Source organism: Ictidomys tridecemlineatus, chromosome 10 (assembly GCF_052094955.1).
Source record: "Ictidomys tridecemlineatus isolate mIctTri1 chromosome 10, mIctTri1.hap1, whole genome shotgun sequence".
In the NCBI taxonomy this organism is placed as follows: domain Eukaryota; kingdom Metazoa; phylum Chordata; class Mammalia; order Rodentia; family Sciuridae; genus Ictidomys; species Ictidomys tridecemlineatus.
This window is the reverse complement of record NC_135486.1, coordinates 99,468,036-99,495,104: the sequence shown is the minus strand read 5'-3', so window position 1 is coordinate 99,495,104 and position 27,069 is coordinate 99,468,036. Positions and strand designations below refer to the sequence as shown.

At 42.2% G+C, this 27,069-nt stretch overlaps 1 pseudogene; it reads left to right on the top strand.

Moving 5' to 3' along the window:
- The window catches only part of LOC101974746 (E3 ubiquitin-protein ligase RNF213-like), a 102,012-nt pseudogene that overhangs the window by 62,912 nt on the left and 12,031 nt on the right, over window positions 1-27,069 (top strand).

The following is a 27,069-nucleotide window of genomic DNA, read 5'->3' as shown; positions in this document are numbered from 1 at the left end:
ACCACATCTGGGGCACATCTTAGAGGTATGCTAGGGTTTTATTGTCAGAGATTTTGTAGCCATTTATCATGATTTTTTTTCTGATTACACAGATAAGAACTTGTCAGAGAAAGGCTGAGCACACACTGGGGAAAAATAAAACAATAGTCTTGTCACCCACCACTTGTTCCTGTCACTTTCCTGGCATGTATGTCATTGCAGGTGTGGTTAAATTCTGTTTTTCTTAATACCCTGACTTTAAATAACTTCATGTAACCAGGCACCATGGCAGCACTGTCGTTCCAGCTACTTGGGAAGCTGAGGCAGGAGGGTTGCTTGAGCCCAAGAGCCTATGGCCAGCCTGGGCAACTTAGTAGAATCCCATCTGGAAAAACTAAATGAATAATATAAAGTACAACATGACACAAGTGTTCCTGAGACATGGATACACAGAGATTGCTGAAGGATGAAGTAGGAGATAGGAGCCAGTTGCTGTGGATGCCTCATATTCTGGCTTCTGCCAGGGGTGCCATGACCCTGCTGTCAAAGGATAAAATGTTTCCATGAACTGAGTCTCACTAAAGCTACAGAAAAGTCCTGGCCCCTCTCCATCATAACCCTGACCTGAGAAGAGGCTGCTGCATTGCCAGGGAGAAAATAAGGGGTGAAATGCATAGATGGCCCAGGTGGAAGGATTCAGAGAGGGTGTTAAGAACAACTGTGAGGGGGCTGGGGTTGTGGCTCAGCCCTAGAGAGCTCACCTAGCACGTGGGAGGCCCTGGGTTTGATCCTCAGCACCACATAAGAATAAATAAATAAAATAAAGGTATTGTGTCCAACTACAACTAAAAAATAAAATATTATAAATGAACAAGTGTGAGGAATATTGTAAGGGATCTTCAGAAAAAGTGGACAATGTTACAGATGGGGAATTTCAAAAGATCAGTGGAAACTATGGGTTTTAAGAAAATAGCTGTTGGGGCTGGGGATGTGACTCAAGCAGTAACGTGCTTACCTGGCATGTGTGGGGCACTGTGTTGGATCCTCAGCACCACATAAAAATAAAATAAAGATGTTGTGTCCACCAAAAACTAAAAAATAAATATTAAATAATTCTCTTCCTCTTCCTCTCTCTCTTCTCTTCTCTTCTCTTCTCTCTCTCTCTCTCTCTCTCTCTCTCTCTCTCTCTCTCTCTCTCTCTCTCTTTCTTTCTTAAAAAAAGAAAAGAAGAAAATAGCTGAGTGGGAAGACAATACCTGGGAGATGGAGACTCTTCTGATGGCTCAGCAACTACTTGGAGGCAGCAGAAGAAAATGGCCAAGAACCAGAGGACTGGGCAGTAGAAATGTCATGCTCACACAGAGAAGGAGCAGAGGGGAAAAGAGCAGAACCGAGTTTCTGAGGTCTGTGGGTGAAAACCAGGTGAGTAAAGAGGAGAAAGAGTCCAGAGGAAAGATGGAGGATTGTGCTTGATCCTCACATCCAGCACAGTCACAGCTGCTTAGCACCAAAGAAAGACAGTCTTGAAGGCAGCTAGAGAAAAGACTCAGTGAATCCAGGGGACTGTGGAAGGGTGAATGAAGGAAGGAGAGGTGGCACTTATGCAGGTTGCTCAGCCTTGCCATGGAGGCAGGCTCAGTCACGTGCTGCAGTGCAGACCCATGCTGAAGACATTGAGCTAATAAACAAAGCAGAGTGCAAAAGGACAACTACCATGTGATTCTACCCATGAGGTCCCTAGCATCCTCACATTCAGAGACAAAATGGCGTGGCTTGCCAGAGGCCAGGGGAGGGGAGTTTAGTGTTTAATGAAGACAGAGTTTCAGTTTTGCAAGAAGAAAAGCATCCTGAAATTTGGTTGTGTGACAATGTGATATCATTGACACATTGTGTATTCTGGAAAATAGTTGAAATGGTATATTGAGTTTACTACCATAAAAAAAAAAAAACTTTTAAGACAGGTGTGGTGCCACACCCCTAAAATCCCAGAGACTTGGGAAGCCAAATCAAGAGGATCACAATTTCAAGGCCAGCTTGAGCAACTTAATGAAACCCTTTCTCAAAATAAGGTTTAAGAAAAGGCCATGGATGTGTCTCAGTGGTTGGGTGCACTGAGGTTCACTCCCCATGACCAAAAAAAAAATCATCATAGTAATAATTCACTTTTAAAAACCACTGTCTAATGTAATTCTGATGTGATTTCCTGACTTTAGCACTATTGCATTTTGGGGACAAGGCCATTTTGTGTGGTGGAGGCCATCCTGTACAACATAGGATGTTGAGCAGTGTGCCTGGTCCCCACCGGGAAGGTACTGCTGGTCTTGTCCATTCTCTTCTTAAAGGCAAATGTGTATCCAGGTATTGCCAGGCCCCCCTGGGTGGGAGGGGGGACATGAAAACCCCTGCCCCTACTGAGAACTGTGTTCAGCAGGAGAAAGGGGACTCAGAGATGCAATACTTCAAGCTGAATAAATGATAAACTGAAATACTAAGCAATATGCAAAAGCCAGAACAGGGCCAGGAGTTCTTGAGCCTTCTCCTCAACATCCTCCTGCAGCCTGGGCATTGAAGTTTTCATTTCAGTTCTCATATATATTTAATTTAAAGGTACTCCTTTTTTACTTGAAGATTCATTTATATACTATGCTATTCTCATGGTTCGCGTTACAGTATGTTTTCTTTCAGAGATTATTGGTATTTTTAAAGGTTTTCTTGTTCCTTTTCCTTGCATAGTTTCCTGTTTCATCCTGTTGGCTTGTTTATCTTTCTTTCTGTATTTTCTTTTTTGTATGCTGTGGATGCAACCTATGCTTACCTTTTATTTTCTTCTTTCTTTTCCTTTAAATATTTTTCAGTTATACATAGACAAAATATATTTATTTTGTTTATTTTTACATGGGTCTAAGGATCAAATCCAGTGTCTCTCCTGTGCTAGGCAAGCACTCTACCAGTGAGCTACAATCCCAGCCCAAGCCAAGAGTGTTTGCCAGGTAAACACTCTGCCACTGAGCTACAGCAGCCCTGTTGAAGTCTTTGTATGTTTCCCACTTTAAAGCTTTTCCTATTCCAGTTAGAGATTTTTGTTTATCTGTGTCTATGAAGATAGTCCCCACAAGTGAATTGACAGACTGAGTGCTTCTGGGACAAGGTCCATGGGGCTCTGTGGCTGCCCTTGAATTGACCTGGTCCTTAAGGGCTTCTCTTATGGGTTGGTCACATTTGCAGCCTCTTCCTGATGCCAGGTTTCTAGAGCCAAGAGGGGAAGAAGGAGGGTGGGTCCCCACTTTTACTCCTGCTTTCCTATCCTAGTGGCTGTGTAGTCCTCTTTGTCCATAGATTGAATATTCCCTGTCCTCTGTAGCTGCCCAAGACAGGTGTGTATCTAGAAGTAGCCTCCAGGCCTGAAAGCCCTGCAGGTGATCCTTCCTGCCCCTTGCCAGGTGGAGAGCAGCCCTCTTTTTCCTCCATGGTGGAGGTAGACACTCACCAACTGCTTCTTAAACAAACTTTGATCCTACTTTCTCTTCCATCTCTGCCTCCAGGTCTATGGTGACCCTAGCAGCTAGAGCTCTTGTGTGCTAGACCTGGCTAAGCTCACATCTGCTAAGGCCTCAGGGTCTGTGTTCTCAGGCCCCAAGTGTCATTTGCCACTGGTGTGGCTATTTTTCCACTTCCCAGCTACCATAACTATCAGGTTCCTTTTCTAATCTCCTCATTCCTACTGATTATGATCTTTTTTTATTTGTTTAATTAGTTATACATGATACTAGAATGCATTTATGCATTTTGATATATCATACATAGATGGGATATAATTTCATTTTTCTAATGTACATGTTGCAGAAACATATTGGTCATATAGTCACATATATACATACAGTAATAATTTGTGTTTCATTCTACTATCCTTCCCCCCTTCCAATCCCATCACTTCTCTCTACCTAATCTAAAATAACCCTATTCCTCCCTACTGCCCCCACCCCCTCAACCCCTACTTAGTGTGAATTAGCATCCACATAATAAAGAAAACATTTTGCCTTTGGTTTTGTGAGATTGCCTTTTTTCGCTTAGCATGGTATTCCCCAACTCCAACCATTTACTGGCAATGCCATAATTTCACTCTTGTTTAAAGCTGAGTAATATACCATGAATATATATATATATATATATTCATTGTATATTATATATATATATATATATATATATATATATATATATATATATACATATGTATATATACCACATTTTCTTTATCCATTCATCTATTGAGAGACACCTAGATTGGTTCCATAGTCTAGCTATTGTGAATTGAGTTGCTATAAACATTGATGTGGCTGTATCATATAGTATGCCGATTTTAAGTCCTTTGGGTATAAACCAAGGAGTGGGATAGCTGGGTAATATGGTAGTTCCATTCCCAGTTTTCTGAGGAATCTCCATACTGCTTTCCATAGTGGTTACACCAATTTGCAGTCCCACCAGCAATATATGAGTGTACCTTTTGCACAACATTCTCGCCAACATTTACTGTTGCCTGTATTCTTGTTGATTACCATTCTTATGGGAGTGAGATAAAATCTTAGAGTAATTTTGATTTACATTTCTCTAATTGCTAGAGATGTTGAACACTTTTTCATATATTTTTTATTAATTGTATTTCTTCTTCTGTGAAGTTTCTGTTCATTTCCTTAGCTCATTTATTGATTGGGTTATTTTTTTTGTGTGTGTTAAGTTTTCTGAGTTCATTTTATATCCTAGAGATCAATGCTTTTTCAGAGGTGAATGTGGTAAAGATTTTCTCCCAAGCTGTAGGCTCTCTCTTCATGTTATTAATTGTTTTCTTTGCTGAGAAAAATCTTTTTAACTTGAATCCATCCAACTTATTGATTCTTGATTTCATTTCTTGTGCTTTAGGAGTCTTATTTAAAAAATCAGATCCTAGGTCAACATGGTGAAGATTTGGGCCTATTTTTTTATATTAGGTGCAAGGTGTCTGTTTTAGTGCCTAAGTCTTTGATCCACTTTGAATTGAACAATTTCTAAGTGGAATTTGGTAGGTAGTGGAATGGATGTGTATTTTCAAACTGTCCTCTCCACACAAGAGCTTACAGTCTGTTCTTTATCAGGAAAACTGATGAATGATCCTACAGCAGGGTTGAGAGGAGGAGGGATGAATTCTTTTATCTTTTATGCTCATAACCTCAGTGATTTTTATGTCCAATTTTTAATTGCTTTCATTTTTAAAATACATGACAGCAGAATGCATCACAATTCTTATTATACATATAGAAAACAATTTTTCATATCTCTGGTTCTATACATAGCATATTCAAACCAATTCATGTCCTCATACATGTACCTTGGACAATAATGATCATCACATTCAACCATCATTAATTACTCAATGCCCACTTCCTTCCCCTTCCACCCCTCTTCTCTATCTAGAGTACTTCTATTCCTCCCGTGCTCCCCCTCCCTATCCCACTATGAATCAGCTTTCTTATATTTAAAAAAATATTCAACATTTTTTGGGGGGGGATTGGCTCATTTGACTTAGCATTATCTTCTCTAACTCCATCCATTTACCCAAATGCCGATTTTATTCTCTTTATTGTTGAGTAGTATTCCACTGTGTAAATATGCCACATGTTTTTTTTTTTATCTATTCATCTATTGAAGGACATCTAGGTTGGTTCCACAATTTAGCTATTATAAGTTGTGCTGCTATAAACATTGATGTGGTTGTATCCCTGTAGTATGCTGTTTTTAAGTCCTTTGTGTATAAACTGAGGAGAGAAATAGCTGAGTCAAATTGTGGTTCCATTCCCAATTTTCTAAGAAATCTCCATACTGCTTTCCATATTGGCTGCACCAATTAGCAGTCCCACCAGCATTTTCTGAGTGTACCCTTTTCCCCACATCCTTGCCAACATTTATTGTTGTGTGTATGCATAATAGTTGCCATTCTGACTGGAGTGAGATGAAATCTTAGAGTGGTTTTGATTTGCATTTCTGTAACTGCTAGAGATGATGAACATTTTTTCATTTATTTGTTGGTTGATTGTATATAATCTTCAAAGAATTGTCTCTTCAGGTCCTTGCCCCATTTATTGATTGGGTTATTTGGTTTTTTGTGTGTGTCTAGCTTTTGGAGTTCTTTATATCCCCTAGTGATTAGTGCTCTATCTGATGTGTGAATGGTAAAAATTTGCTCCCAAAATGAAGGCTCTCTATTCACCTCAAAAATTGTTTCTTTTGGTAAGAAGAAACTATTTTAATTTTAGTCTATCCCATTTATTGATTATTGATTATAATTCTTGTGCCACAGGAGTCTTATTAAGGAAGTTAGGACCTAATCCCACGTGATGAAGATTAGGGCCTACTTTTTCTTCTATTAGATGCAGGGTCCTGCTTTAATTCCTAGGTCCTTGATACATTTTGAGTTGAGTTTTGTGTATGGTGAGAGATAAAGTTTTAATTTTATTTTGTTGCATATTGATTTCAAGATTTCCCACCACCATTTGTTGAAGAGGCTATCTTTTCTCCAATGCCTGCTCTTGCCACCTTTGTCTAATATAGGATAATTGTAGTTTTGTGGATTAGTTTATGTGTCCTCTGTTCTGTACCATTGGTCTACCAGTCTATTTGGTGCCAATAGTATGCTGTTTTTGTTACTATTGCTCTGTAGTAGAATTTAAGGTCTGGTATAGTGATGCCACTTGCTTCACTCTTCCTGGTATGGATTATTTTAGCTATTCTGGGTCTCTAATTTTTTCAGATGAATTTCATGATTGCTTTTTCTATTTTTATGAGGAATGCCATTGGAATCTGGATCAGAATTGCATTAAATCTGCATAGTGATTTTCATAGTATCTTCATTTTAATAATGTTAATTCTGCCTATTCAAAAGAAAGTTAGATCTTCCATCTTCTAAGGTCTTTTTTCTAATTTCTCTGGCCAGTGTTTCAAGAACTATGTAAATAGAAGTGATGAATGAGGGCATCCCTGTCTTGTTCTAGTTTTTAGAGAGAATGCCTTCAATTTCTCTCCATTTAGAATAATTTTGGCCTGGGGCTTAGTGCAGATAGCCTTTATGATGTTGAGATATGTTCCTGTTATCCCTAGTTTTTCCAGTGTTTTGAAAATAAAAGGGTGCTGTATTTTGTCAAATGCTGTTTCTGCATCTATTGAGATGATCATATGATTCTTTACGTCAATTGATGTGATGAATTACGTTTATTGATTTCCGTATGTTTAACCAACCTTGCATACCTAGGATGAAACTCACTTGATCATGGTGTACGATCTTTTTGATATGTTTTTGTATTCAATTTTCTAGAATTTTATTGAGAATATTTGCATCTATGTTCATTAGAGACATTGGTCTAAAGTTTCTTTCTTTGATGTGTCTTGCCTGTTTTTTGAATCAGGGTGATATTGGCCTCATAGAATGAGTTTGGAACTGTTGTCTCTTTTTCTATTTCCTGAAATAAATTGAAGAGTATTGGTATTAATTCTTCTTTAAAGGTGTTGTAGAACTCGGCTGTGTATCCCTCCAGTCCTAGGCTTTTCTTGGTTGGTAGGCTTCTGATGGCATCTTCTATTTCACCTTTCGATATTGGTCTGTTTAAACTGTGTATATTTTTCTGATTCAATCTGGGAATGTCGTATAACTTAAGAAATTTGTTGATGCCTTCAATATCTTCTATTTTATTGAAGTTTAAAATTTCAATATAATTTCTAACTATCTTCTGTATTTCTGTAGTGTCTGTTATGATATTACCTTTTTCACCACATATGCTAATTTGAGTTCTTTCTCTCCTTTCCATCATTAACATAGCTAAGGTTCTGTCAATTTTATTTATTTTTTAAAGGACCAATTTTTAATTTTGTCAACTTTTTCAATTGTTTCTTCTGTTTCAATTTCATTGATTTCATCTCTAATTTTAATTATTTCTTGCCTTCTACTGCTTTTGCTGATGATTTGTTCTATTTCTAGGGCTTTGAGATGTAAAGTGAGGTCATTTATTTGTTGACTTTTTCTTCTTCTTTTTTTTTTAAAGAGAGAGTGAGAGAGGAGGAAGAGAGAGAGAGAGAATTTTTAATATTTATTTATTTATTAGTTCTCGGCTGACACAACATCTTTGTTGGTATGTGGTGCGGAGGATCGAACCCGGGCCGCACGCATGCCAGGGGAGCTCGCTACCGCTGAGCCACATCCCCAGCCCCCGACTTTTTCTTCTTTTAAGGAATGAACTCCATGCAATGAAATTTCCTCTTAGAACTTTCAGAGTGTCCCTGAGATTTTGATATGTTGTGTCTATGTTCTCTTATTTCTAAGAATTTTTTAATCTCCTTTGTGATATCTTCTGCAAACCAATGTTCATTCAGTAGCATAATGTTTAGTCTCCAGGTGTTGGAGTAAATTTTATTCTTTATTTTGTCATTGATTTCTAATTTCATTCCATTATAATCTAATAAATTACATGGTAGTATATCTACTTTTTTGTATTTGCTAAGAGTTCTTTGTGGTATATTATATGGTCTATTTTAGAGAAGGATCCATGTGCTGCTGAGAAGAAAGTGTATTCACTTGATGCAGATTGTGATCAATTTGACTCTTGAACTTGAGAAGAATTTGATGAACATAGCTCCACCACTGTTTGGGGCATATATATTTATGATTGTGATGTCTTGCTGGTGGATGGTTTCCTTGAGCAGTGTGTAATGTCCATCTTTATCCCTTTTGATTAACTTTGGCTTTAAGTCTACTTTATTTGATACAAGAATGGAAACACCCTGCTTGCTTCTGCAGTCCATGTGAGTGGTAGGATTTTCCCCAACCCTTCGATTTCAGTTTGTGTATGTCTTTTCCCATCAGATGAGTGTCCTGGAGGCAACTTATTGTTGGGTCTTTTGATTGGTGAGTTAAAGCCATTAACATCCATGGTTACTATTGAGACATGGTTTGTATTTCTAGCCATATTTATTTATTTTTGTTATTTAACGTAACTTGATTTTCTTTTTTGATTAGTTTTCCTTTAGGGTACTACCTCCCTCTGGTGATTTTCATTGTGTTTTGTTTCCTCTTCATGGAATATTTTGCCAAGGATGCTTTGTAGTGTCAATTTTTTAGCTATAATTCTTTTAACTTTTGTTTATCATGGAAGGTTTTTATTTCATCTTCAAATCTAAAGTTTAATTTTGCTGGATACAAGATTCTTGGTTGGCACCCATTTTCTTTCAGAGCTTGATATATGTTGTTCCAGGATCTTCTACCTTTCACAGTGTGTGTTGAAAAATCTGCCATTTTCCTAATTGGTTTTCCCCTATATGTATTCTGATTCCTTTCTCCTGTGTCTTTTAAAATTATCTTCTTATTCTGTATGTTGGGCATTTTCATTATAATGTGCCTTGGTGTGAATTTGTTGGGATTTTGTGCATTCAGTGTCCTGAAGGCTTCTTGAATTAGGATTTCCATTTCATTCTTCATGTCTTGAATGTTTTCTGATATTATTTCATTGAATAGATTGTTCATTCCTTTGGTTTGGACCTCTATTTTATTAACTCTTAAATTTGGTCTTTTTATGCTATCCAATATTTCTTGAATGTTCTGCTTGTGGTTTCTTACCTTTATCACTGTGTGGTCTATGTTCTTTTCAAGATTATATATTTTGTCTTCATTGTCTGATATTGCATCTTCTAAGTGGTTTTCTCTATTTTTTGATGCTTTCATTTGAGTTTTTAATATGGTTTATTGTTTCTTTCACTTCAAGGATTTCTGGGTGTTTTCTGTTGTTGTTGTTGTTGTTGTTGTTGTTGTTTGTTTGTTTGTTTTTAAGAACCTCTATCTCCCTGTTGAGGTGATTTTTTTGCTTCCTAAATTTGTTGAAGTGACCTTTCACTGCTTGTATTTTCTCTCTTATATCTTCCTTCAGTTCACAGAATATTTTGACCATATACACCCTAAACTCCTTCTCTATCATTTTTCTGCTGTTGCTGCCAATGATTCTAATGATGTGGTGTCTTCATTTGTTTGGGGCACTTTCTTCCCTTGTCTTTTCATGTGCTCCTATGTCTTCCTTTCCAGTTCTATAGGTCTAGATTGTTATTGTTTTTACCCTGAAGATTTTTCCTGCTCTTGTAGGGTTCCAAGACTTTTCGTGGCTGCTGGAGATCCGATCTGAGAACTGTCTCCACCTAATATGGTGAGAATGTTGAGCTAAAATGGCAGTGGTCTGCTTTCAGTGCCAGGATGTCTGGTGAGGTTAGGTGGAGCCTGGCGATGGCATTGTGCTGTGAGTGGATAGCAGCTGAGTGACTTGCATGGGAGCAGAGTAAAGTCTTGGCGATCTGCAGATGTGTTTATAAGGTATTATGCTAAGGCACTTGCGGAGGCTTGCATGGGCTAGAATTTCAAGCTATGGGTCATTTCCATAATGCAGGACATCCTATTCAAATACTGAGGCCCAGAGCCCTGCACGGGCTCACGGTGCTGGTGTTTTCTGCGAAGAGCAGCTGTAAAAAGGTTCTTCAATACTCTCAGAAATGCAGTATTCTGACTAGATGAGACCTGGATCACAGAGCAAAACAGAATTCTGCCTCCCTCTGGTCTGCCATCTTGAGCTCTGGGATGAATTCTTACTGAGACAAAAATCCCAGCAATGGTGTTCACTAGTTTTCTAAAGGAAGTGATTAGAAATACTGGGGAAAAAATAAGATGCTACTATGACTAGCAGTTTAACTTCCATGTTTCCTTATGGTTTCCAAAGTGGATTTTGGAGAGATTAAAGCAAGACACTCAGAAGACCTGAACCACAAAAGACTAAATGAAGCCATGAGAGTGAGCCAGCCAACGTCCTTGGCCTATAAGCAGATGATGCACTATAACCTGAACCCCAAAGTCCAGGAAATGGCTGGAAATATATACTTGCTGCTGGACAGCCACATCTTCCAGATCCTCTGGAAAGCTGCAGAGTCATTGAGTGATCCCAAAGGGGAATCTGAAAGGCAAACCCTTGCACTTACAGAGGTCTATGAGTACTTGTATTCACCTAGTTACCAGAGGTTCATGAAACTATATAAGCATGTGAAGTCAGGAGAGGTCACTATTGCAGAAATCAATGTCATCTTCAAGGACTTTGTAAATAAATACAATGATCTGACTTTAGACCTCCAGATCATGCATCAATTAGAACCCCAGTACCAGAGGGGCTGGATCCCTAAGAATGTTGAGCAGATCAAGGAGTACCATAGCCTGAACCAGGAAATCAGCTTGGCCAAGGTCATCTTATAGGTCAAAAATAATTTTTGATGACCAGCGACTTCAGTATTCTTTACACATTAATAAGCTTTTGTAAATTATTTGCTGGGGACTCCTTTGTGATTGGGACCTACCTCAGAGTCTTTGGAAGCCCCAGGGCTTCTGGAAAGGATGGTGAGGTAGGCCCCTTCAAGGGCTCTCATTGGTACTGCTCTGAGGCTGGAACATTTCATGGCCTGTGTTTTTACTTTTGCTTGAGATAGTATGACTCTTCCTTAGCTAGTGAGTTTTCTTGGGTCATATGAGAACCAAAAATTCAGGGTAGAGAAACCATTCCCTTTCCAGAGGAATCTCATCTCTTTAAGTTAGAAAAGCACAAAAGGCAATATTTTGTCAGCTGCCCAGGTACCTCTCCTAGTTCCAGTGGAAATGCCAAATGGTACATTGCTCCTATTGTATCTTAAGTGTGAGTCTCTTTTCCTGTTTCTTAGCCTCGGGTTTCTTTTCTTTTTTTTTTCTTTCTTTATTTATTCATTTATTTTTTTTTTGAGAGAGAGAATTTTAATATTTATTCTTTAGTTTTTGGCAGGCACAACATCTTTGTTTGTATGTGGTGCTGTGGATCAAACCCGGGCCGCACGCATGCCAGGCAAGCACGCTACCACTTGAGCCACAGCCTGCCGGGGTCCAGGGAGTCCTGAAGGAGGAGTGGCGTTGGCGAAAAGATGAGTCAGGAGTCATTCCGTTTGAGCAATCTTCAGAGAGAGAGCTAAAGTTGCTTTCTCTGGGTCCCCTTTTTATTACAATTTTTCTCATCATTATAGATTCACAATATGTCATTGATTATATAATTTAAAACTTTGCCAAGACATGACATTTCCTTAACCATGATTGAGAGCAAACCAATCTACATCCTTCCAGGATATGACCCCCAGCCATACAATCATCAAAGTACAGAATCATCAATAAAACATGTCACCAATTTACATCCTTCAGATTTTCCCAAGATTTACTATTTTTCCCAAGATATGTTATTTTCTTATTAACTAATGCCAAACTAACCAGACTCTAAGTCTCCTAACTAATCATTAACTTAAAGTACACTTGTACTTTATTTTTAATTTAAAATTTCCATCTAAAAAAGTCCTTTTAAATCTTATATTTAAAATGTCCTAAAGTTTATGAATCATCCTTAAAACATATCAGAAACCTATACAACTAAAGACTTAAGAATTTCTAAACTTAAGAATCTAAATAAAATAATATTTCTAACATTATTCTAAAACTGTGTCTTATAAAGCACTTTTTCTCACTGTGACCCTGTCAAGACAGTGAGTGGGGGATCTCCTCCACCAACAGCCCTTCTTTATTTTATTTTAGTTGTAGATGGATGATGTGCCTTTATTTTATTTGTTTATTTTTTGTATGTGGTGCTGAAGATCGAACCCAGTGCCTCACACATACTAGGCAAGTGCTCTGCCACTAAGCCACAACCCCGGCCTGGCCTCAGGTTTTTAAGGTTTGTGAGGCTCATGTTTTAGTAGAGACAGATGTGATCATGCTTAAAATTTAGCAAAGACTGTGGAATTGTCCATACCTAAACAAACCTTTTGGTACATCTTTTGGTGAATAATCCGCAAACAGAGAAGCCAACAACATGGACGTTGTAGGGCTGCTGTGCAGAAAGGTTTCAAAGTCCTTGAAGATTTTCTAATGGGACCTTGGTTACCAGGGACAGTAGGTGCTGCAGCCCAGAAAGGAGGGCCATGGAGTTCATGCTATTCTTGGTGCAAGAGCATGTTATGCTATTTCCATAGCAGCTGCTGGACCAGGCACGTGGGAGGGCAGGTGTGAGTTGTGCAGCCCACAGCAGAGCTTCATTTTTGCAGATTGATGATTCAAGACCTCCTGCCATGAGAAACTGGACCAGATCAGCCCACAGCTCATCCAGACCAAGAAGTTGCTGCAGGACATCAGTGAGCCCTGCCACCAGTGTCTGGAGGAGCTGGTCCTGCAGAAATTATACATTTCTCTCCCAGCCTAGGGCTGAGCAGTCTAAGTGTTGTGCAGATTAGATAAAGCAAGGGAAGAGAGGTGAAAAAGAAAGGCCAAAAAAGAGGAGTAGAGACAGTACTCACACACCAGAGAGGCCTGGAGGGCCACCTCCTGATGGCACTGAGACTGCAGTGGCTCCCACTCTCATCCAGAGTTGTGCTGTTTCCACCTTGTACTCCTGAATCTGTTTTAATGTACATTCTTTGATTAGCAATTAACCCCAGGAAAATTATTTGAGTTTTTTTTTAATAATAGTCAACATACGATTAACCAACTGAACATGTTTTGGTTTAAGTGATGATGTTTGTGGATGAAAGAAACTAAGGTCCATGCAACCCTAGTACAGTGCCTGGGACATTGTTTGGTAAAAGTTAGATGTTGGTCAGTGGTGTCATCTTGAAAATGAGACCACTGAGCAACTATTAACTACTAACTTAAAGTAGGAAGTGGAGCAGGCACTAGATGTTTACTTAGTGTTTATTGATGGCCTCACTAGGGATTGTGCCCAGGTGTGAGTTGTACAGCATCATGGAGTGGTCCTGAGCTTACCCACTCTCTGCCCAAGGCATCACCAAGCTCCAGGTATTTGTGGATCTGGCCTTCATCTCAGCTGGAGAGAACAGCATTGATGTGGACTGTGTGCAGTGATTTTATCTAAATAGTAGTAATTGTCCTTTCATTTTGTTATTTTTAAACATTTTTCACAATTGATATTGATTAATTTTTTATCAGAAAAAAAATAAAAATTTAAGTAAACTGCCTATACCAGGGTCTGAGTTAACTTACACCACATAACTTGCCCAATTAGCAAAGATGTTCAGAGATATCCTGCACTGACCTCAGGATGGTTGGTCCTGCATGTGGTTGGATGGTGGGAGATGGACAGCTTTCAGTTTGCAGTTTTTTTTATGCTAGAAGCTCACATTCTGTTGCACTTTTTCCTAAGTTCTTCTGGTCATGCTCAGAGACCATGGCAGGACATTAGGAACTTAGGGCTCTTGTTCAGTCAAGCATTTCTTCTCAGAGGGCCTGTGTTCTGGGATCTCAGAAGGATGGTGGCATCCCATCTGGGAGTGCAGCCTGTTACCATTCACCCAATCATCCATAAGTGCAGGTTACATGCACTCTAAGTGTCAGCTAAGAACGGGGTACCACATAGCCACACTGAGTGGATCCTGAGGGACAAGGTAGAGGCACCAGAGATAGCTGCAGAAACTGGGTGAGCAGCTACACCTGGAGCCCTGGAGGAGGATGGGTGGAGTTTGCCCAGCAAGCGAGGAAGACAGTCATTCAAAGCCTGGCCCATATTCTCTGCTTTTGCCCAACAAAGAGATTCTTCCAGGTACTTGGAGTGACTGAAGAAAACTGAAGAAAAAGTGAAGAAAAGCAATGGATCCATCAAGTTCTCATCCCTGTCCCTGGCCACAGCAATCAACAGCAGAGGCATCTGTGAAATCAGTGCATTCAGGTTCCAGGTGCAGTGTTGGTGGCACGCACTGGTCTGCTGCAGAGTCAGGGTTTCAGCCACCAGAAAATGGCCTCTAAGCATGTTGTGCCTGCCAGATCTCCCCAGATGCCATCCTTTGCCTGATTCTCCCTGGGGGTCACAGTGGCCTGGAGCCAGATTGCTCATACACTTTGGAAGAGCTGAAGAATCTTTTAAACAAGCTGATGCTGATGTCTGGCAAGAAAGACCACAAGAGTATGAAAGTGGAGAGCAGGTGCCCCTATTGTCTCAGGCTGGGCATGCTCACTGCCCTGCTGCCTGCAAAGGGGAACAGGCAGGGGTTGGCCTTTGGTAGACAGAGTAGCTCCAGAGAGTAGAACTGATGGGTCTGCAGGGTGCACCTTGCCTGGAGCCACATCTGAGGTGGGACAGGCCCTGGAGGCATAAGCTCCTCCTTAAGAGCATCAGAAGGATCTGTCATCACAGGTGGTTAATCAGTTTCATTTAGCAGGAGGTGACCAAGTAGGTAGTTCTTAAGAATGTCTTTATTTACTCTGTAAATTGGCAAAGTCAAACACCTCAAGATTCTAATGGGCACTCTTCATCAAAACTAAAGTAACCAAGCCAGGTGTGGTGGCAGATGCCTGTAACACCTGCTACTCATGAGGGAGGCAGGAAGATGGCAACTTAGAGGCCAGCCTTAGAAACTTAGTGAGATTCTGTCTCAAAATAAAAAGGGCTGGGGACATAGCTCAATAGTAGAGTGTCTGGGTTCAATCCTTAGTACCAAACAAAAACAAAACAAAACAAAACAAAACAAACAAACAAACAAACAAACAAACAAACAAAAAAACCCTGAAATATATGTTAACACAGGTTGTTGGTATATGTAATAGTCTCTCTCTCGTGTTATATGTTCCTTCCTACAATTTATTTGCATTTCACAATTGATATTTCCCCCCACTGCTGGGCATAGAGCCAGAGTCTGGCACATATGAAGCAAGTGCTCTACCACTGAGTACAGCCCAGCCCACAGTCGAACTTCTATCTGCCACTGATCACTTCCCAAAGATGGGATCCCAGTCCTTAGCTGATTATGTTTCTATGTGACCCAGTTGAAAGAATGAACCCAAGCCACTTGAATTAGAACCTGTGTTCTAATCTGAAAGTTACCATCTAGATTGGCATGTCCTTCATCAGTAGCTCATTGTGACATCTACCTCATTCCCCTGTGTCCCCCAGTTATTCTGCCATGTGCAGCAGCTCGTGCAAGCCTTCCTGAACCTGTACTCTGCAGGAAACATGCTGTTCTGGACCTGGACTGCCGAGGTCTACTGCTGCCCCAGGAATGGCATCTCCATCCACATGGACTTCTACTTGGAGTTGGTAAGTCAGCTGACAGAGAGTTGAGACATGACCCAGCTCCTGGAGGCCCTCTAAGGCAGATGGAGCATTTTCTGGATGACTGGAAGGAGCTGGTGAGTAGGAAAAACAGGGAGCACTTCTACCTTAACTTCTACATGGCCGAGCAGCTGGTCCACCTGAGCACCAAGCTCAGGAAGCAGAGTCCCAGTGAAGCTGCACTCATGATGCTGTCCTTTATCAAAGACAACTGCACCCCAGCTGACATCTTAAGGGCCACCAATGGGTTCAGTGAGGCCACCAGACATCATGTGAAGACAGTGATAGAAAAATCATCACCATTGTAATCTACTGAGATTAGCCTGGTGACCAAGCTGAGGGCCATCACGGAACAGTCGCTGGAGAGCATGAGTCTCTTTCTGCCTGACTGCCTGGGCATGGAGGTCCTGGGCCATTGTCTGGCTCACCTGGCTAGGATTGGTGGGCTTCCTGTGGAGCAGACTCTCCCTGAGGGCTGCAGGCTGGCCCACCCAATCTGATCATATGTGGCCACTCTTAGGCGCTGTTGGCTACCCTCATCTACATAAGGGTAGGGGGCAGCACTTGCCCCCCTCTGATGAGGTGCTACTCTGCACCTCAGGGACCACATTTGAGGAGATGGCCCTACTCTTGCACTGCTGCCTGGCCCCAGTTTCCAATGGGCACAAGGTCTATAGCCTGCTGTTTGCAGATCAGCTTAGCAATGAGGTGGCCTGCCAAGCAGAAGCCCTTTTACACAGCCTGTACACAGAGTGTCACTGGGAGGATCACCAGCTGGTACTACTCTGCGATGCAGCATGGGAGTGCTGCTACCTGTCCTCAGCCTTCAGCCAGCACAAAATGCACCTCATCCTCCAGGCACCCCTCCATGCCATCCAGGCCTACCTGGCACATAACTACCAGGTCCCAGCACAGAACTTGTAAGTGGCACCTGTGTTCAGAGACTGGATGTGTGTGGGAATCATGGCATTGGAGAGAGTGGGATTGGTAATGAGAGCACTGTGGTGGGCGGGTAGTCTCTGAGGGCTTCCCAGTGACCCCTGCCTCTGAAGCAGTGGGCACCTCAGATGACACCCCTCTGAAGGTGGGACAGTGAGTCTCAGGTGGGTCTGACTCCTTGCAGTCAGTGCTTCCCCTAAAAGGTGCCCCCTTTTCACCCAGGTTGCAGTTTCTGGGAGCCCTGCTTCTTCCCCTGCATGGACTTCCCTGCAGGTCACTCTTTTCTTGTGAAAACTCCCTTTACCTCCTCTGAGTCATGTTGGTATAAGCAGAGGAGGTGCAGCTGCCCTGAGTCCAGGAGAAGAGTGTATTTGCACCCTCCCTTCAGTCACTGTCATGTGTCATTGGAGAGAGGTGGTGACTTCAATTCTGTTTACTTTATCCTGTGAGCATCACTCTGCACTGTCTGAACAAAACCTGCCCTCCCCTCCCCTCAAGGGACACACCTCTGCTTTTACTTTATTATACTTCCACTGCTCTCATCACAGAGAATGCCAGGAAGCTGAGTGGTTGAGGACTGTGGCTTCATGATGGAGTTGTGCTCTAATCTGATGTTTCATTGCATCAGTTTTGACTTTTACACAGAGAAGTAACTATTTTTTGCTAAACTGGAAATTTATCCCAGAGGTTCCCTATCACTGAGCCACATCCCCATCCTTTTCTATTTTATTTTGCTTTGAGACATGGTTTTTCTAAGTTTTTTAGGGCCTCACTAAGTTGCTGAGGCTGGCCTTGAACTTTTGATCCTCCTGCCTCAGCCAACCAAGCTGCTGGGATTAGAGGCATTTGCCACTACTCTTAGCTAAAAAAGTAACTTCTAATCTTTCTGAATTCTGTTCCTCTTGGTCCATAGGCTTGGGATCTCATGTCCTCATTTTAACACTACAGGGAGATCTCTCTACATGAAGAGATTGCATAAAAAATGAAAAAGAAGGTAAACAGTGAAAAAGTGCCTTTTAAGATTGTTCAGTTGGACTGGGGATGTGGCTCAAGTGGTAGCATGCTCACCTGGCATGCATGCAGCCTGGGTTCGATCCTCAGCACCACATACAAACAAAGATGTTGTGTCCGCGAAGAACTAAATAAATAAATATTAAAATTCTCTCTCTCTCTCTCTCTCTCTCTCTCTCTCTCTCTCTCTCTCTCTTTCTCTCTTTCTCTCTCTCTCTCTCTTAAAAAAGTTGTTCAGTTGACTAAAGCTCAGGTGGATGAGGGCTGCATCCTGGGCTCCCTCCTGTCTTTCTAGGATGCTCAGTATCAGAACATATCCATAATATTCCACTTTGATGTGACTGTTCGATAAGTTCCCATATGTCAACTTAATGACCACATCAGAAGGCATAATTTCCAGGGCCCCACCTACTTCTCTCTTCTCTGCCTACCTGTGGTCAGTACTATTCTCTCAAGGAAGAAGACAGGGTCTTCCCAACCCTCAAGACCCTCCTTCTATGCTGGGACCTGGGTAAAAGAGGTCCTAGGGGTTGGGAGGAATGGTTGGCAATTGTGTATTTTCAAACCCATGCTTCTCTGTCTTTAGGTACAGACTGAAACTTGGGTCTTTCTTTTCAAACTCCTCATTTTACAATACCTAATAAATATAAGTGGGAAAATATGGCTTCAGAATCCATGCCACTTATGTATCATTGAAATTCCAGAAGGAAATTAAGTACTGCCAAAGAGGTCTTCAAAGCTGGAATGTACCCAGGGCATTTGCAGGTGGCCATGGCACCCCTTTGATTCTGTGGCCTGTGGGCTGGGGTAATACATCTTAGTTGTTTCCCACTTTTGCTTTAGAGGAGCAGTGAGTACACTCTAAGGGGAATGCATGCTTGGATTTAAATCTTAATGATGTCTGGAATGAGAATGCTCTCATGTTGATTGGTAGAATCTTGGATTTGTCTGATTCCAACAGATCAGTTCTGTGTGTCCGGAATGAGTCCCAGCCATGCTGAATGTGGGAGAGTCTTCTGTTGATAGCCAGTCTTCCTCATTGCCAGTGAAGATGGCAGGGATACTTCACACATGAAAATTCATTAGCTGGTGGTAGTTCTATTGTTGCATGAATGTTCGTTCTTGGCAGAAAGATGGAGCCACAGAATTAGAAATGGCTTCTTGGGTTATAATGCAGCTGCCATATAGTTGAACTTCTGTAGTTCATAATGTGCAGATGCCAGCTTCTATGAACAAGAGACTGCAAAGAGCCATGTGCATTCAAGTGACTGTTTTCATAAAAACCTATGCACAGTAGACCATATGGGGTGTTAACACACACAGGCATCTTCCAGGAAATCAAATTCTAACTTCTATTTATGTCTCTCCTTTGCAGAATCAACATGCCCCTCAGTTCAGTTTTCTTAACATCTTCCCCAAAGTCACTTGCAAACTTCTCAAGGAAGTGATAGCCATGGAGCTGAGCCCTTGAGAGGAGCTTCATATAGCCTGGAATGGATGAGAGAGAGTTCCACAATGCCACTTTCCAAAGACCTTATAAATATTTAAAAAGATTCCATCAAAAACAAAACCTGGACACATTTCAATACCAAGAAGGCTCTGATGAAGGCAACCCATAAGAGCGAGCATTTAGCAGCTCCTCATATATTGTGGGATCATCAATCCCTCCTGGTCAGAGCTCCAGATTTTTGCTCAGTTCCTCATCTGTCAGCTCAAGGACTGTGAGGTCTCTCAATTTTGCAATCAAGGGTATACTTCAAATTTCATGGTCACCTTCATAATTTTCATGGCAAGAGACTTTACCACACCAACACTCAACCTCTGATCAGAGCCCAGGGAAGCACACAGTCACCATGGATAGTGTCAATGAAGAAGAGCTCTCCCCTTTCACTCTCCAGAGGAGGTGAGAGTCAGAGCCTAACTCATATGTGTTCTTCAGTGGTAACTGCAAGACCATGACATTTATAGGCTTCTATCTCCAACCCAATAAGAATGGCAGAGTTGATGCCATCAAGCATCTCAATAGGAAAATAATCAAGAAATATGTCATGACAGAAGAGCTATACAGAGGGCTATTGCTTCAGGGGGTGCCCTTCAATGTTGACATTGAAACTTGCCCAGATATGAGAAACTCTTGAGGCTCTGCTGGCCACTAGGAATTCTTTAGACCCTTGACCCTGATGAAACATATGAGCTCACAACAGACAACATGCTCAAGATTCTGGCCATTGAGATGAAATTCCCATGTGGGATCCCAGGTTCCATCATGGGAGAAACTGGCTTTGGGAAAACCAGACTCAGTAAATTTCATAGTGATCTGTTACATGCTGTTGCCCAGGTTGAGACCATGAAACTGGTCAAGGTCCATGGAGGAACAACTGCAGCCATGATTCACTCCAAAGTCTTAGAGGCTGAGAAAACTACCTTATCCAATAAGGACCTATACCAGTTGGACACCATCTTGTTCTTTGATGAGCCAACACAACAGAAGTCATAAGCTGTATTAAGGAAGTCTTGTGTGAATAACAGACCATGTATAGCCAGCCCCTAGAAGAGGACTCAGGCTTGCACATCATAGCTGCCTGCAACCCTTACAGGAGGCACTTCAGAAGACCATCTGCCATTTGGAGTCAGCTGGTTTGGGCTACAGGGTCAAGGCAGAGGAGACAGCAGACAGGCTGGGCTCCATTCCCCTCAGGCAGCTGGGGTATTGTGCCATGCCCTGGCCCCAAGAGCCTGGTTCCTCTGGTGTGGGACTTAAGGCAGCTGGGTGACACTGCTGTAAAGCTCTACATCCAGCAGATTGTGCAGAGATTGGTGGACCATATCAGAACCAGCAAGGATGAGACTCATGTGATCACGGAAGGGCTCTCTGCCTCTCAGAGGTTCATAAGAAACACTGCAAGTGAGTGCAGTTTTGTCAGCCTCCAGGATGTGAAGTGCTGTGAGAAGGTGTTCACATGATTTCATGACTGCAGTGCGATGCCTTGGTGAAGCTGAACACCTTACTCTGTGACAACAGTGTCAGGAAAAATAACTTCAAGAGAGACCCTGTCCTCTGGTCCCTGGTGCTGGCCATTGGGGGTCTGTTACCATGCCTCCCTAAAGGAGAATGAGTCCTACTGCAGAGCCATTTTCAGGTATTTTCCAGAACCATATGACAACAGCAGGGTCATCCTGATGAGATCATGAATGCATAGGATCTTTTCCTAAGTGGGGTGTCTCTGAGGAAAACTATAGCCAGGAACTTGGCTCTGAAAGAGAAATGTCTTCATGATGATCATCTGCATTGAGCTGAAGATACCCCTTTTCCTGGTGGGAAAGCCTGGCAGCTCCAAATCTCTTGCCAAAACCATCGTGGCAGATGCCATCAGGGCCAGGCTACACACTTCCCTCTCTTCTGCAGCCTGAAGCAGGTCCATCTGGTGTCATTCCAGTGTAACCCCTACTGCACCCCACAGAGCATCATAAACACCTTCAAGCAGTTCACTTGCTTCCAGCAGGGGAAGGACCTACAGCAGTATGTTTCTGTGGTGGTATTGGATAAGGTTGTCTGGGCAGAAGATTTTCCTAAAATGCCCCTGAAGACTCTGAACCTTCTACTGTAAGACAGGTGCATTGAAGATGATCCCACCCACCACAAAAAAGTCAGCTTAATAGGTATTTCCAACTGGGCTCTTGACCCTGCCAAGATGAACAGGGGCATCTTTGTGTCCCATGGAAGCCCCAGTAAAAAGGAGCTCATATAAAGTGCCAGAAGGATCTGATGTTCAGACAGCCTGGTGCAGGACATTGTCAAAGGGTATTTTTCCCTCTTCACCAAAGCCTATGAAATGGTGTGTCACAGATAGAACAAGAAATTCATCGGGCTTCACGACTATTATAGCCTTATCAAGTTGGTCTTCACCAGGGCCAGAGCATCTAATAATACACCTTCATTGTAGAATATTGTGTCAGCAGTCCTTCAGAATTTCAGTGGCAAAGATGGCATCCCCATTTGGACATCTTCATGGCCAGTTTACCTGAGGCCAGGTGCATAGGAGAAGTCAGCACCCTGGAGATCATCAAGGAAAACAGTTGCAGGTGTATGAAGAGGTATCAATAGGGGAGCTGGAAGAAGCTGAATCCTGCTATTTGCTCATACTAACCAAAAACTACATGACTCTGCATATCCTGCAGCAGTCATTCTTCAGTGAAGACCAGCAGCCTGAGATCATCTTTGGTTCCAATTTTCCCCAGGACCATGAGTACTCTCAGATCTGCAGAAACATCAACCAGGTAAATGTCTACATGGAAACTGGCAACATGGTAGCACTGCTGAACCTGCATCACCTCTATGAGAGCCTTACAATGTGCTCAACCAATACTATGTCTACCTTGGGCCAGAAGTATGTAGACCTTGAGCTCAGCATCCATCGTGTCAAGTGTTGGGTCCACCCAGATTTCTGTCTGATTGTCATCGAGAAGAAAAGTATGGTATACAAGCAGTTCCCCATGCCCCTCATTAACTGGCTGGAGAAGCACTACCTGGACATCAGTTTGGTGCTGCAGGGGTGGCAAAAGAGCATTGTGCAGGAGCTCACACAGTGGGCAGAGGAGTTCGCTGACATGAAGGCCCATAAGTTCCTGGCTGGACACAAGTACATCCTTGATAATGTCTTTATTGGCTACCACTCTGATGCCTGTGCCTCTGAGGTCCTGCAGGCTGTGGAGAGGCAGGGCCCTGGAGACCTGACAGAGGAGCTGTACCACAGGGTGTCTGAGGAAGCCAAACTTATTCTTCTCGACTATGCCACACTAGATGCTGTGTTGCAGCTGAGCACCTCTGTGCTGGGCTCATTTGTCGCACAGGTGCTGTTTCAGGAATACTGGTTAAAGCAGCAGCATCACTTCTTTGCAGATGTCATCCAGGCCCAACTTTGCAATGCAGACTTGGAGCACCATGCCATCTTCACAGAGGTGTCTGATTCCACAGCCTTTCTCCTCTTTTACACAAGAGTCCTGATCCCTAGATCCAGGAGGTCTCAACTCTGTTCAAGCCAGTGTGCAGTCTGGGAAATGGGTGTGTCCCCTCTATGTTAGGCACAAGGAAGATAAGTTCAGTTAGGCTTCTCCTGCCTTTTTGTGAAGAGAGCTCTGTTCAGAGAGCAGCACTGAGCACAATGTTCACTTCCCCATTGTGCTAGTGTGCCCCAGGTGTAAGTGAATTGGCCTGCTTCTCATCCTTGGACGACGTAAGAGTAATGAAAGAGGATGCCTCCCAAGCAGGTGCCCTTAGTGTCATAGTGAAAGCTGTGCAGCTAGGTAGGGGCACTAATCATAGGTGGTTTTTGCACAAAAGAACCTTGCTGGTTGCAAACTTCACAGATCAGATCAGCTTTTTATTCTAGAATAAAGCTTCATGCAGGAACCGGGTGATGCCTCTGATGGATCCACTCTTCTGGTGGAAAATGAGCCACCAGCCAAAGAGAAAGCTTGTACTAATATAGGTTATAATGAGAGGTAACCTAATTATTTCCAGAATGTTTTTAATGGAGGGTCCGGGGTTTGCAGTTAGTAGATCAGTTGGAGGGTTGGATGTCAGTGATCAGTATTTATTTCTTTCTCTCTGTGGTCTCATTGTACCATCACTGAGGAAGGGCTTATTTTGGAAATATTTTGTACCTCAGCTGGTACAAAGAAGAAGAAGAAGAAGGAGGAGGAGGAGGAGGAGGAGGAGGAGGAGGAGGAGGAGGAGGAGAATGAAAAGGAGAAGATTATTATTTCTGGAGAGCTGAGATCCTACATATCCTACATGTCTGTAATGTCTGGGTTTGCATTGTGGGATAGCATAGAATGGAGAACTCCTGAGGGGAGGGAGAGTTTACAGTGGCTAACTATCTAATAGCATAAAAATATATTATGAGGAGAAATGGCATTTGTGCTGAGTCTTAAAGGATCAGCAGCCTCTCAGGTAGAAACCAAAGCAGGAACAGAAATATTGGCATCTCAGAAAGAGTCTGAGGCATCTTCAAATCAGGGCAAGTCTTCTCTCTGCCATCTGTTGACCCTGGAGGTTCTGCTTACCTAAGCCACTCTATGTAAAGGCTGTTCTGGGTCAGGCTTCTTTCTCTCTGAGTGCCCACTAGCCCTGAGTACTAATTAGTGCTCTGTGCCCTTGCTTGTGCAACTATGTTGCAGGTCACCACCTTCTCCAGACTGCTAACAAGCCATGACTGCAGTAGCAGAGGTGAAGGGCTTGGCCCCAAAGCCTGTGAACCAGTCACTGCAGCAGTTCAACACTGAGTACTCATTCCTCAAAAAAGTCCAGTGAGGTGCCCTGCCTGTCCATCACCCTCAGCCTCCAACTTGGGTGAATGGTGTCACATCCTGGGGCATGGTAACCACTTGTAAGGAACTCTGAGCATTCTGAGAGGGTCATTGCACAACCACCAGGTATGCCCCTCTGGCACCAGTTGTAAATGGCCTTCTCCATAGCCATATCCCATCTGTCTCCTGAGCATTGCATGTTCTTTTCCTTCTCCAGTGGATTACCTCCTCATCTTGTGGAAGTAGACCCTACTGTATCCTGGGTTCCACATGGCCTTTGTTTCCTTTCACTTTGTGAAATGTTGTTATCCACATTTTGTTTCATTTGTGGGGATTTAACACAAGCTGCTCTACCACTGAGCCACATCCCTAGCCCTAATTTTTATTATTATTAATTTTGAGACAGGGTCTTACTGAGTTGCTAAGACTAGCCTGGAACTTGCAGCTCTTCTACCTTAGCCTCCTTAGCTGTGACTGCCCATGTTTTAGAACAGAGGACTCACTTGGGTGATTCCCTTTTCCTTTCAGAAGCAGCTTAATGAAGACAGTCAGATGTAAAATCCTCATTGTCCAAAGATGGATTTGGGTGATGGTGCTCATAGCACTTAGCTCACTGCATCAGCTAAGTATGTTCTCAGTAGTTTTCTCAGAAAAACACAGGAAGCCAAAGATACAGGACATCTGAAGAATTTCTTTCCTGAAAACAGTGTGAAAATGAGAATTACTCTCCCTCCGAGCTCCTGACATAGGCTAGAGAAACCAGAGAGGAAAAGATGAAGGAAAAGGCCAGTAATGGCGCAGAAGTTATGAAATGCAAGAAGTGTCAATAATGGAATATTTTTAGTATGTAGAAGAATGCATTATAGCTTGTGTTTGAAGTCAATTTTTTTGGTAATTTTGACTTTGAATTGCACAATTAGAATGAAAGTTCAGTCTGGAGTGTAGCCTGGTGGTAGAGCATTACCTAGCATGTCTGAGGCCCTGGGTTTGATTTTCCCAGCACTGCATAGAAAGAAAATAACTTATAGGTTTAAGGGCAGTAAGACTATATAAATAAATTAATATTTATTGGAAATTTTGTGGTGTGCATAAATCTGATACTTTCAGAATTAGCTATGTTCTGTTACCTCATGTAATGTAAAAGTGATATCTGCCCCTTTAAAGCACTAGGAGGTGATCTTCGATCACTGGGTGTGCAAGGAATACTGTACCACACCACCCTGTCTTAAGATGGGGAGGCCAGCAAGCCCCACCCTCCAGCAGGGCCCTTGATAAGTACAGGGTAGTACAGGGACAGATGAAGCAAATCACTGAAAAGGAAAACAGGAAATGGGTTTATTTATTTGTGATTGGAATCAGGTTCACAGGGGAAAGCTTTCACTGTAATCAATCAATTCCCCCTGAACTCCAAGTTCAGAAAGTTTTAAAACATTATATCCTGTGTATAAGGCGAGGAACTCAGAGGTTCACAACCTACATAAATTCCCATGACAACAGGTTTTTTTTTCACAGTTCTGGGCAAATTGACTACTGGGGCTGCTTCCTTGGAACCCAATTAGCAACATCTCCTCTTATCTTTGAAATGTAAATATCCCTGTGAATCTTGCTGATCTAAGGACAGAGACCTTGTAACTCTGTCTTCCTTATCACACTCTGCATTTGTAAAAAAAACATTTTCTGCTCAAAAACCTTTACAAACTATTAAGTATGTTTTGGACTGGAGAATCTACAAAACTAGATAGCCCATAAATGTTGTGAAAAACTAGTAAAGGGGTGCTTAGTGTTGATCTGCTTCAGGCCAATTTTAATTATTGTAAGATAGAGCAACAAAAAATAGGAAGCTTAACTGCATTGAACTCTTGCACAGATTCTTTTGCTGATAGCTTAGGATCAATGTGGTAAGGATTTCTGGAGAAGCTTAATTAAGATTTTTAGTGGAAGAGGAGGTGTCACTATAGTAGGGATTCTGGTAAGTAGTGAGAGGTAGAAAGTGAGCCTGCCAACAGGAAGCCGTCCTCCTCCTCTCACAAGAAATGTGGTGGCCCATGGCATTATGTGGACAGCCATTTCATGCCTTGTCTTTTTATCAGTTGCTTGCTTTGCTTTGATTTTTGTTTTATCAATAGGTATTCTGCTATCAATGAAATCAACAAAATACAAGGAACTCAGGACTGTTTCTTTGTCTATTTTATCACAAAACTCTCCTGAATAAGGAGTGGAGCATCCCATGTGAAATTCCATGGAGGTAGGGCCAAAAGATGAGTGACCATAGGCTCCCTGCTGCCTATGTCTAGGTCAGCCACCAACCCCAGCTGTCTCAGGGCTCACCATTCACAGCCTGGGATTTGCTTCTGTGTCCAGCATAGCCTGGCCTCCCTCAGGAGTGCACAGAATGTGCTCAGGCTCCCACTATTCATTGTACAAATGACTCAGAGATCTTCCCCTTACCCATCAGCTCTAGTGCTGACATTTTGTGCCTGTTCCTCAGGGAAATGCTATCTTCAAATCAGTCCAACTCTTTCTGTAGAATGGTCACCAGCTGGATTATGTAATAAAATTGTTATTCTGCAAAGAGGGAAATAAGTTTATAATTTCACAGATGGAAATTCAACCTGTTAGCATCTTGCAGCATTTTTAGTCAGGATCCATGTAGCCTTTGCTCGCC